This window comes from Triticum dicoccoides, chromosome 1B (genome assembly GCF_002162155.2).
Source record: "Triticum dicoccoides isolate Atlit2015 ecotype Zavitan chromosome 1B, WEW_v2.0, whole genome shotgun sequence".
Classification (NCBI taxonomy): domain Eukaryota; kingdom Viridiplantae; phylum Streptophyta; class Magnoliopsida; order Poales; family Poaceae; genus Triticum; species Triticum dicoccoides.
The window spans coordinates 424,226,378-424,237,539 of NC_041381.1; positions in this window are offsets into that span (position 1 = coordinate 424,226,378).

Sequence of the window (11,162 nt, forward strand, 5' to 3'; positions counted from 1 at the left end):
TCGCTCTCCCGCACCATGGACGATGCCACCGCAGCCGCACCGTCGACGTAATCGCGCTCTCCGTCGTCCCCGCGCCGCGCCACCATGTCCAGGAGCTCCGCCGGCCTCCTCTCCTTCGAGCTAGTCGAGCCCTGAGCGCTCGCGTGCCCTGAAGCCACTGTACCGAACTCGCTGACTCCACCGTCACCGGAGATCCCCTTCGCCGTCACCACTGCACCAGCTCATCCCCGACCGCGTCGTCTGGTTCCTCGAGATCACCGTGAGCCCAGCTACCTCTCCCCCCTTTCCTCTCTTGTTCTCGTGCACCACAACGAGCGCACGAAGCTTCACCGCACGCACCGCCGCCGAGCTCGTCGCCGACGTGTCTCCGGCCAACCAGCGGCCACACCACCGTGTCCATCGCACTCACCGCACCCGCAGGAACCCGTAGCATCACTCCACGCGCCTCGCCGTGCCCCCTAGCGTCGAGTTCGACCTCACCCGAACTCCGGTGACCGCCAACATCGTCGCCAGCGCCGTTTCCGGCCACCCCGAGCCCAACCAACGCCACCAAGAGCTGCGGCTTGCCCCTAGCTACACGTAGATGCCTTCCACGGCTCTTATGGTCGCCGGAATGCACAAAACCACTCTCGCCGCCGCGTTCGACCTCGCTGGCGGCTAAACGCCGGTGAGTTGACCCCGCTGACCCACCGTTTGACCACGAGTGGGCCCGGTTTGACCCCCCCTGGGTCAATGACAGGTGGGGCCCAGCCCTGTTAACTATCAGGATTAGTTTTAATTAATATTTTGCTAAACTAATTACACTGACACACGGGACCCACTAGTTAGGGTTGACCTAGACTGTTCCGTTGACCGCTGACGTCATCCTGACGTAATGCTGACGCAGTAATTTATTTACTGGAATTATTATTACACAGGAAATTCCAGTAAATACCCCAAACTTTAAAAAATCATAGAAATTAATCTGTAACTCCAAATGCAAAGTTTTATATATGAAAAATGATCAGAAAAATCCAATCTATCCATCTGTACTGGTTTCATGCATGTTTAAGCAAGCTAACCTGATGTTTAGAGCAGAACTAGATAAAGCACTTATAAGGGCCATGTATGAGTTTGAAACTTGAATCTTTGATTCAAAATGGTTCAAACCCATCTGGTCTTAGTTGCATTAGCCCAATACACTCATTTTGCCATGTCTCATGCATGCATCATATTGTTGCATATTGTTTGGTGATGTTGTGTATTGGTGCTCTTTGCGGCAGGTTCTGCCTCCGAGGAGTACCACGATTACCCTAGCGAAGATCAATATCAGTGCATCGACCCATCAGGCAAGCAACCAACCATTTGATCATATCGATACAATCCCATGTTCTCGCTTCTGCTCTCTTTTACTGCATTAAGACAACGCGTTTCAAACTGCTGTGTGCTACGGTAGTTGAACCCATTTCCTCTGCATGACCTGTCATTGCCACAGTAACTAGATAAAACCCACTAGCATGTGTAGGAGTTGATTGAGCCATATGTATGTGTTGTTCCTACCTTGCTATGCCTGCTATGCTTAGAGTCGTGTCAGGTCTGGTTCATCTGGGTGATGAGCTAGAGGGAAATGATCATGCCGGTAATAAGAGTGATGCGGTGAACACGATTTGGTAAAGGTATCGATGAGAGGCCTTGTAGGAGTACATGGTGGGTTGTTTCATTGAAGCTGACCTTAAGCACTGAGATCTGTATGCGTGATTTAAGATTCAGCTACTACCATGCATTGGGCCCTGAAATATGACCCCGCTCGACTTCTTATTCACCCTAGTCCTCTGTCCAGGAGTTGCAAGTAGTTTTTGGTGTTTGTAGCTTACTGGAGGCCGTGGACAGCGCTGACTCACGGGGTGGGCTGTGATGCGGTAGGTACGTGGCACGGTGTACTGGATACCCGTTAGGTATCTCGGGAACCCTGTACACATTGTTCGGGGCCGTATGGGAAACCTCGGCCGGACTCCCTATGGATGGAACCTGGATAGGCGATAAACCTGGACTAGAGACTTAGGTGTTTAGGTAGGTCGTGGTCTACACCCACGTCGGCTTTCGCTTGAAGTCTGCCGAGCACATGTCGTGTGCAGACGCTAAGTGGTGGAAACATGTATGAAGAAGTACACCCCTGCAGGGTTAACATTATCTATTCGAATAGCCGCGTCCGTGGTAAAGGACTACTTGGTTGCCTATATAGTTCATAGACAAGTAAATGGATACTACTAAAAATCTCAAGATAAGCGTGAGTGCCGAGGATGGCTCTTCCGTAGGATGACGGAGGTGGATCCTCAGTGGTATATTGAAGTGGTGAGTAGTGGACTCGTGTGCGCAAAACTATTTCAAGTTGGTGTATCATAGGATAGCTTAGCCAAGAGTCAAAGCTGGCTTGCTGCAATAACCCCATGAACCCTTCTTGATAATGTGCATGTATGTAGGATCTGATGTAAGTCTTGCTGAGTACCTTTGTACTCATGTTGCTTTAATTTACATTTTTCAGAAGACGCTACAACCCCTTCTGATGGGTTCTTCATAGATGTTGACATCGATGAGTAGACTGAGGCCCAGGTGGTGACCCTGAGCTTGTGAAGGACCACGTAGTATAGCCAGGCTTTCCAAGCCTCTTTTATTTTACTAGTTGTCTGTACTCAGACAAGTTACTTCCGCTGTTGGCTTGTATGTCTGTATGATTTGAATGTGGGTCGTGTGACCCGTACTTGTGTGTATGCTATGTATGGCTCTCTGAGCCCTTAAATAAAGTACTTGTGTTGTAGAGTCATGTTGTGATGCCTTGTTGTATTTGCACATATCGAGCATATTGTGTGTATGATTGAAATGCTTGGTATGTGTGGGGTCTGACTATCTAGTTGTTTATTCTTAGTAGCCTCTCTTACCGGGAAATGTCTCCTAGTGTCTCCACTGAACCTTGGTAGCTTGCTACTGCTCCGGAACACTTAGGCTGGCCGGCATGTGTCCTTCTTCGTTCCTATGTCTGTCCCTTCGGGGAAATGTCACGCGATGGATACCGGAGTCTTGTTAGCCCGCTACAGCCCGGTTTACCAGAGTCCTGCTAGCCCAGTGCTACAACCCGGATTCACTTGCTGATGACCGACACGTTCGATGCTGGGTCATGGATGCCTGTCCCTGTAAGTCTGTGCCACTTTGGGTTTACGACTAGCCATGTCAGCCCGGGCTCCTTACCATATGGATGCTAGTGACACTATCATATACGTGTGCCAAAAGGCGCAAACGGTCCCGGGCAAAGGTAAGACGACACCCGTGAGAATACCGTGCGTGAGGCCGCAAAGTGATATGAGGTGTTACATGCTAGATCGATGTGGCATCGAGTCGGGGTCCTGACAGATCGTTGGTGCAATATTTTCCCTCCTATGTTTTGGAGATAGAGAAAGAAACAAGCATGGATTGATTTGCACATAGAGAGAAATAGTTCATGCAGTACCAAAGAGAATGGTGTCTCCAGTGTCAAGTTCGAAGAACTTCACCAAAGAATATCTGCGATGCAGAGAAGAGTGAGCTACAGTCGTTGAAGATTTGTAGGCGAGAAGATTGATGAGAATGAGTTAACCCCTCAAAAATTTATTGCTGATGTGAAGCAATTGGTTTGGAGTTTCTGTCGGAGGAAATTAACTACAGCGAATGAAATTCAAAGACGAAGTGAGGACATAGTAATCTTTTCGTTGTTCTTCGTTTGTTCATTTGAGTCATAGGACCTCCGTACTAGTTCTCCATGCTTAGATCCGCTATGATGCTTAGCCCAAACCTATGCGAGACTGAGAGAAATCTCTTTGAGTTTTGAATGATTACCTGCCAGCAGTAGACGTTGTTCTTCATGCTGCAGGAGATATCCTTTGAACTGAGGAGTTAGCATTACTTGCTTCACAAGTAATGTTACCGTTGTGCTCAAAATCCGACCGTTGGACTCGTGTCGTTCGGCCATTGGCTGCTACACATGTCCAATTTGGTCATTTCCCTTCAGGGAATGCTGCAACTATACATAGCCACCCCGCTCCAACATTGTCCATTGGGTGATCCGCTTAAGATTTCTGATAAGATTGACTAAGCATCCCCTCTCTGAGTGATTTGAGTTTAAGATCCACCGAGAGAAAAATCAAGAGCCCAAAACTTAGGCAGTGGTTTAGCATCACAGTGGTTCTGAGTTAGAGTTCTTGTACCTATTACTCTTGAGAGTTTTGCACTCTCTAGACGGATAGGTTTCGGCTCGAGTGATTAAAGAGTTGTTGTCTTCACCAAGCTAGATCTTCAGCAACCAAGAGTCATTGTGGTTTGCGAAGGTCGTTCAAAGGTTTGGATATTGTCTACAAGTATCTACCACGAGTGAAATCAACTAACGTCTGACTAGCTTCGAGTTGAAGGAGAATAGGGCGAAGAGAGTTTATCTTCTATGTTAAATCACAACCCCTCCAATCAGACATAGTCCTTTGGCAGAAGGGCGAACTGGTCTACCAAATCTACATGTCACCATCGAGCACCACTAGTTAAATTTACTTTACTGCATTATGATGTCTACTATGCAACTTTATTCGTTGACCCATGTTGGGCCTCCAAGCGCAGAGTTTTGTAGGACAGTAGCAATTTTCCCTCAAGTGGATGACCTAAGGTTTATCAATCTGTGGGAGGCGTAAGATGAAGATGGTCTCTCCCGAACAACCCTCCAACCAAATAATAAAAATTCCCTTGTGTCCCCAACACACCAAATACAGTGGCAATTTGTATAGGTGCACTAGTTCGACGAAGGGATGGTGATACAAGAGTAGTAATGATAGTAGATATTGATTTTTGTAACAGGAACAATAAAAAACAACAAGGTAGCAATTGATAAAATGGACCACAAATGGTATTACAATGCTTGAAAATGAGACCTAGGGTTCGTACTTTCGCTAGTGCAATCTCTCAACAATGCTAATCTAATTGGATCATATAACCATCCCTCAACGTGCGATGAAGAATCACTCCAAAGTTCTTATCTAGCATAGAACATAAGAAGAAATTGTTTGTAGGTATTCTTTCTGATCAATCTATCCAAGAGTTTGTACTAAAATAACACCAAGTTATTCTTTTCGGTCGATCTATCAAGAGTTCGTACTAAAATAACACCAAGTTATTCTTTTCGGTCGATCTATCAAGAGTTCGTACTAAAATAACACCAAAGCAAATTCAGATTCATAATACTCAATGCAACACAAAGAATGTCAAAGGGTGCCCCTAAATTTCTATCGGAGAAAGTAGGACAAACACGTGCATCAACCCCTATGCGTAGATTACCCCAATCTCACCTCGGGGGTCCACGAGTTGAGTGCCAAAACATATATCAAGTGAATCAATATAATACCCCATTGTCACCATGGGTATTCATATGCAAGACATATATCAAGTGCTCTCAAATCCATAAAAATATTCAATCTGATAACAATGAAATCTCAAAGGGAAAACTCAGTTCATCACAACAAGATAGAGAGTAAGAAACACCATATGATCCAACTATATTAACAAAGCCCGCAATACATCAAGATCGTGCCATCAAGAACACAAGAGAGAGAGAGAGAGATTACACACATAGCTACTGGTACAAACCCACAACCCCGAGGGTGGACTACTCCCTCCTCATCATGGTGGCCACCGGGATCATGAAGATGGCCATCAGTGATGATTTCCCCCTCCGGTAGGGTGCCGGAACAGGGTCCAGATTGATTTTTCATGGATACAGAGGGTTGCGGTGGCGGAACTTCCGATCTATCGACTTCCCTAGGGTTTTTGGAATATTTGGGAATTTATAGGGCAACGAGGCGATGCAGGAGGCCACCGAGTTGGGCACAACCCACCTGTGTGTGCCTTGGTGGGTTGTGCTCCCCTCGGAGGCCCCCTCTGGTACTTATTTGGCCCAACGAGTGTCTTCTGGTCCATAAAAAATCTCCAAAAAGTTTTGCTGCCTTTGGACTCCGTTTGATATTGATTTTTTATGATGTAAAAAACAAGCAGAAAACAGCAACTGGCACTGGGCACTATGTCAATAGGTTAGTCCCAAAAAATGGTATAAAGTTTCTGTAAAATGAATTGTAAAACATCCAAGAATGATAATATAACATCATGGAACAATCAAAAATTATAGAAACGTTGGAGATGTATCACATTACTTTTGGTAGTTTACTTTCGTTCTCTGTGTCGATAGTTTATCTGACCATTATCTATCTGTTGCATATCTTTCAGTTATTCTTCATCACTCACCATGTTGCATTCACATCTCTCTATGTAGTCCCTATAAACGTTTTCATTCTGTTTGCTCTGATCAACTCGGGTGCGTTCTTCACTGTATTATTTTCATTCACCTCGTCCAAGCTCATTTACGTGTTATCCTTCATCATTCATACCCTATTTTCATTCATGTTGTTGCACCTGTTTGCATATTGCGTTACCATCATCGTAGTCAAACCAGTGACAACCTATGCTCGAGTGATTATTGTTGCATTCTTCGAAAGATATGTTCCTCTCTAGTGTGATTGGTTAAGTTATACTCTGTCGAACCTTATTTCCGCTGCTGTGTTTGGGATCAGTTCAAATCATTCGAAAGAATTTTTGAATTTCCCATTCACTCCCCTCTGGTCGATATACTCTCGGTCCTAACAGTATGCCTTTTGCACACGCACATATTTCAAAGAAAGACAATTTTGTGAAAGGTTAGTTATTGAATGTTCCTCTCTCTTTTCATTTGGTGGACTACTAATTTCCCATGGTGGTGGATCACTCATCTCTCTATTCTCTTGTTGAAAAATCTCAACCTCACATTTACTAGACTCACATAACTCACTTATCCTCTCACTCTTATTGTGTGGTATTGGGTAGTGGATCACTTACCTCTCTAATGAGGTGTGGAATGATCTCAATCTCACATTTTGTGGACTCACACAACTCATTAATCCTCTCTCCCTGAATGTGTAGTATATCTAGGTGGATATATTTCATTTCTCTAAGCTCATGATGAACAATCTGATCCTCACATTTTGTGGACTCACTCACCTCACGTTTCTTATCACTCTCAATATATGGAATTGTGGAAAGTGGACACTCTTCCTCACATTTGGTGTAGTCACTCAACTTATTTTTCTTTTCACTCTCAAGTGGTGGAATTTTTGGAAGTGTACACTCTTCCTCACTTTTGGTGGAATCACTCAGCTTGCTTTTCTTATCACTCTCAAGTTGTGGGATTTTGGATTGTGGAATCTTACCTCACATGGAATTTGTGCCACATGTTTATTGGATGTTGGGACAATAGTAGTTGTCAAGATAGCAACATTAGGAATGAGCTTCTCATGTAAACATGTGTTGTGAATCACCGGAGTCGGTTCATCAACCACGGTCATGCTTTGCAGTGGGTCATCGGTGTGCCGACGGGTGCCATAACTTTGTCGTCGGGCATGACATCCTTGTTGTGATGCATGAGAAGTAGCAAAATGCCTAGGGGTAGGAGTAGCATGCCCTCGATCATGTCGTCCTTGCTGCATTTCAGGAACAACAGTGACTTGCCCATAAGCAGCAACACCATGCCCACGAGCATGTTCTCATTGCTCCACTACTTGAGTAGTAGCGACACACCCATGAGAAGCAACACCATGCCCTCGAGCATGTGTTTGTTGTTGCACTTCAATATCAGCAGGGTATTGTCAGTGTTAAACCCTATCACCACCTGCTGGAGGACGCTCGTGAAGCATCCTCTCCATGGCTGGGAGTATGTTGCTCTTGAGTTGCTGCACATCAGCGCGGGTGGCCAAAAAAATTTCTTCTCCATGATTCTTTCGACGTGTACTTGGTGTAGATCATGCCATGTTAGTGGGGCAAAAAAGTGGAATAGGATATTTTTTGTGGAATCACACAACCTCACTACTTACTCGCCAAAGTTCTTATGATTTCACATCGGATTGTGCTTCTCCCGAATGTGTTAAAGCGATTAAAAGACAAGGATCAAAGAACTAGCTTCGGTTCTTGGTGGAGCTTGGTGGGGGTAAACAAAAAGGGGCTTGTGTTGAAATCAAGTTGATGCAAACAAAGAAAATATATGGATAGATATGTTGGACCTTTGCATCAAGATTGAAAAATACACAACACACAAGCTTCTGAAATTTTTCTACCAAGCTGAAACTTTTGGATCTTACACAACACTTTCTTTTTCTATCTTGACATTTTTTTGCCACTTTTTTCTATCTTTTTCCAAAGCACAACAACCAAATCTGAAAACAACTATGAAGATGATCTTGGTGCAGATCTAAAAGATGAACATGCAATGTATGCAACAACAAGATCTCAACACCAACAAGGCTTGGATTTATTTTTGGTGGGGCTTTGGACTTCTAGGAAATAAAATATAGCATGAAAAACACTCAATCTAAAGGGATGATAGCAAGATAAACTTGGATAACAGATCCTACCATGTTAACGAAGGCTCTGATAGTAGATGATAGGTGGGAACCCGATTAACGAGTTCACACCCAAGGGTGGCCCGATCTTCACGTCGTAGGATCGAATCTAGAAGGAATAACTAGCTGCAAGAAGCCGAGATAACTAGTTTTATACCTGCCAAGGTTGGATGTAACCCGTACATTGGGGATGGCTGACCAAAGCTACAAGAACTCCAACCCGCTGTCCGAACAATTGCAGAACCACAAACTAGGACTAATCCACACAAAATGGACAGAACCATAGAGCATGAATTACGGGAACCAGAGACTCCTTCTCGCGAATCCGAATGGACTCACAAGACAAAGGTAGCAAGGATCTCTAGGATCTCTCTAGCAGTCTTGCTGCATAAGCTTGTAGCTGAATGGTATGACAAAAGGTTCCTAAGAGGATGGGGGAGATGGGGTTTTATAGCAGGGACAACCCCCTTAGCTAGGTGTGAAAATGGTTTCAAAAGTAAGCAGGTTTGCATGGCTTCCTTGGGTGAATAAGCAGTCAACTTTAGGAGTTGTTGAGAGCTCCTTGGAAATTCGCTAATCCTTGATAGTCTGGACACCTTCCACGAGAATGACTAGAGCTTTTGACTCACAACTCCAAATGATGTGAGGTTTTTTGCATTGGAAAAATAATTTGATGTAGCTTCTGTTAATGTACCCTTATGTCCCCATCTCTCCACCACATGGGTGTGGAACAACAAAACATCAGAGGTAAAAACTAACAGCATCAGCTTCACTTCAAACTTGTTTTCTCCAAACTTGTTCCTCCAAACCGGTTGCTTCAAGAGCTCATGGGTTATTGGATTTCGTCCACGTGATATGTGATGTTGCTTGAAGCTACGTCGGTATTTCCCCAAAGAGGAAGGGATGATGCAGTACAGCTACGGTAGTTATTTCCCCAAGTGATGAAACCAAGGTTATTGAACCAGTAGGAGAACCACGCAACACTATATAAACGATACCTGCACACAAAGAACAAATACTTGCAACCTGACATGTTAAAGGGTTGTCAATCCCTTTCGGGTAACAGCGCCAGAAATTGGCGAGTGGACGGGAGAAAGTTGTAATAATTGATAGATGCAAATAAAATTCAGCGAGGTATTTTTGGGTTTTTGATAATATAGATCTGAATAAAAGTTGCAGATAAAAATAGATCTCAAAAGCAAATAGTAGATCGGAAAGCAAATATAATAGAAAATAGACCCGAGGGTCGTAGGTTTCACTAGTGGCTTCTCTCGAGAAAATAGCATATGGTGGGTAGACAAATTATTGTTGGGCTGGTAGAAAAGCAAATAATTATGACGATATCCAAGACAATGATAATGTATATAGGCATCACGTCCAAGATTAGTAAACCGACTCATGCCTGCATCTACTACTATTACTCCACACATCGACTGCTATCTAGCATGCATCTAGTGTATTAAGTTCATGAAAAAATAGAGTAATGCAATAAGAATGATGACATGATGTAGACAAGATCTATTCATGTAGGAACATACCCCATCTTTTTATCCTTAATGATAACGATCAATATGTGCCTTGCTGCCCCTTCTGTTACTGGGAAAGGACACCGCAAGATCGAACCCATCACAAAGCACCTCTTCCCATTGCAAGATAAATAGATCAAGTTGGTCAAACAAAACCCAAATATCAAAGAAGAAATACAAGGCTATAATATATTATATCAAGGCAAATCTGATCATAAACTCACAATTCATTGGATCTCAACAAACACACCGCACAAAGTCATTACATCAAATAGATCTCCAAGAGACCATTGGATTGAGAAACAAAGAGAAAAGAAGCCATCTAGCTACTGCCTACGGACCCGTAGGTCTTAGTTGAACTACTCACGCATCATCGGAGAGGCACCAATGAGAATGATGAACCCCTCCATGATCGTGTTCCCCTCCGGCGGAGTGCCGGAAAGAGATCTAGATTGGATCTCGTGGCTCTGGAACTTGCGGCGGCTGGAATAAAATTTCGTTGACTCCCTAGGGTTTTTGGAGTATGGGGGTATTTATAGAGCGAAGAGGCAGTGCAGGAGGCCACCAAGGTGGGCACAACCCACCTGGGCGCGCCAGGGGGCGCAGGCGCGCCCTGGTGGGTTATGCTCCCCTCGGAGATCCCCTGTGGTACTTCTTCAGCCCATCTTGTGTATTCTGGCCCAGAAAAAATCTCCAAAAAGTTTCGCTGCGTTTGGACTCCGTTTAGTATTGATTTTCTGCGATGTAAAAAAGAAGAAAAAACAGCAACTGGCACTGGGCACTATGGCAATAGGTTAGTCCCTAAAAATGATATAAAATTATTGTAAAACATCCAAGAATGATAATATAACTGCATGGAACAATTAAAAAAATTATAGATACGTGGGAGACGTATCAATACGTAAGTTCAACCAACAACAGTGGGGATGAAAGCATAGTTGTGTCATCAAGATTGCAAGGTAAACTTAAGTTAGCGTTCACCTGGTAATGTGTTTGCTTGATTCGGCTTAGTAATTCTTTCCAACTAAACTATGCACTTTTCTGAAATGTCGTGTATGATGTACCCATGTGCTCATCACTAGTACAATTGATGCAGGCATAAAGTTCCCATTAGAATTAGCGAAGTCTCCAGGTTTTCTTACCATGATATTTTTGGGGTGTGTGTGTG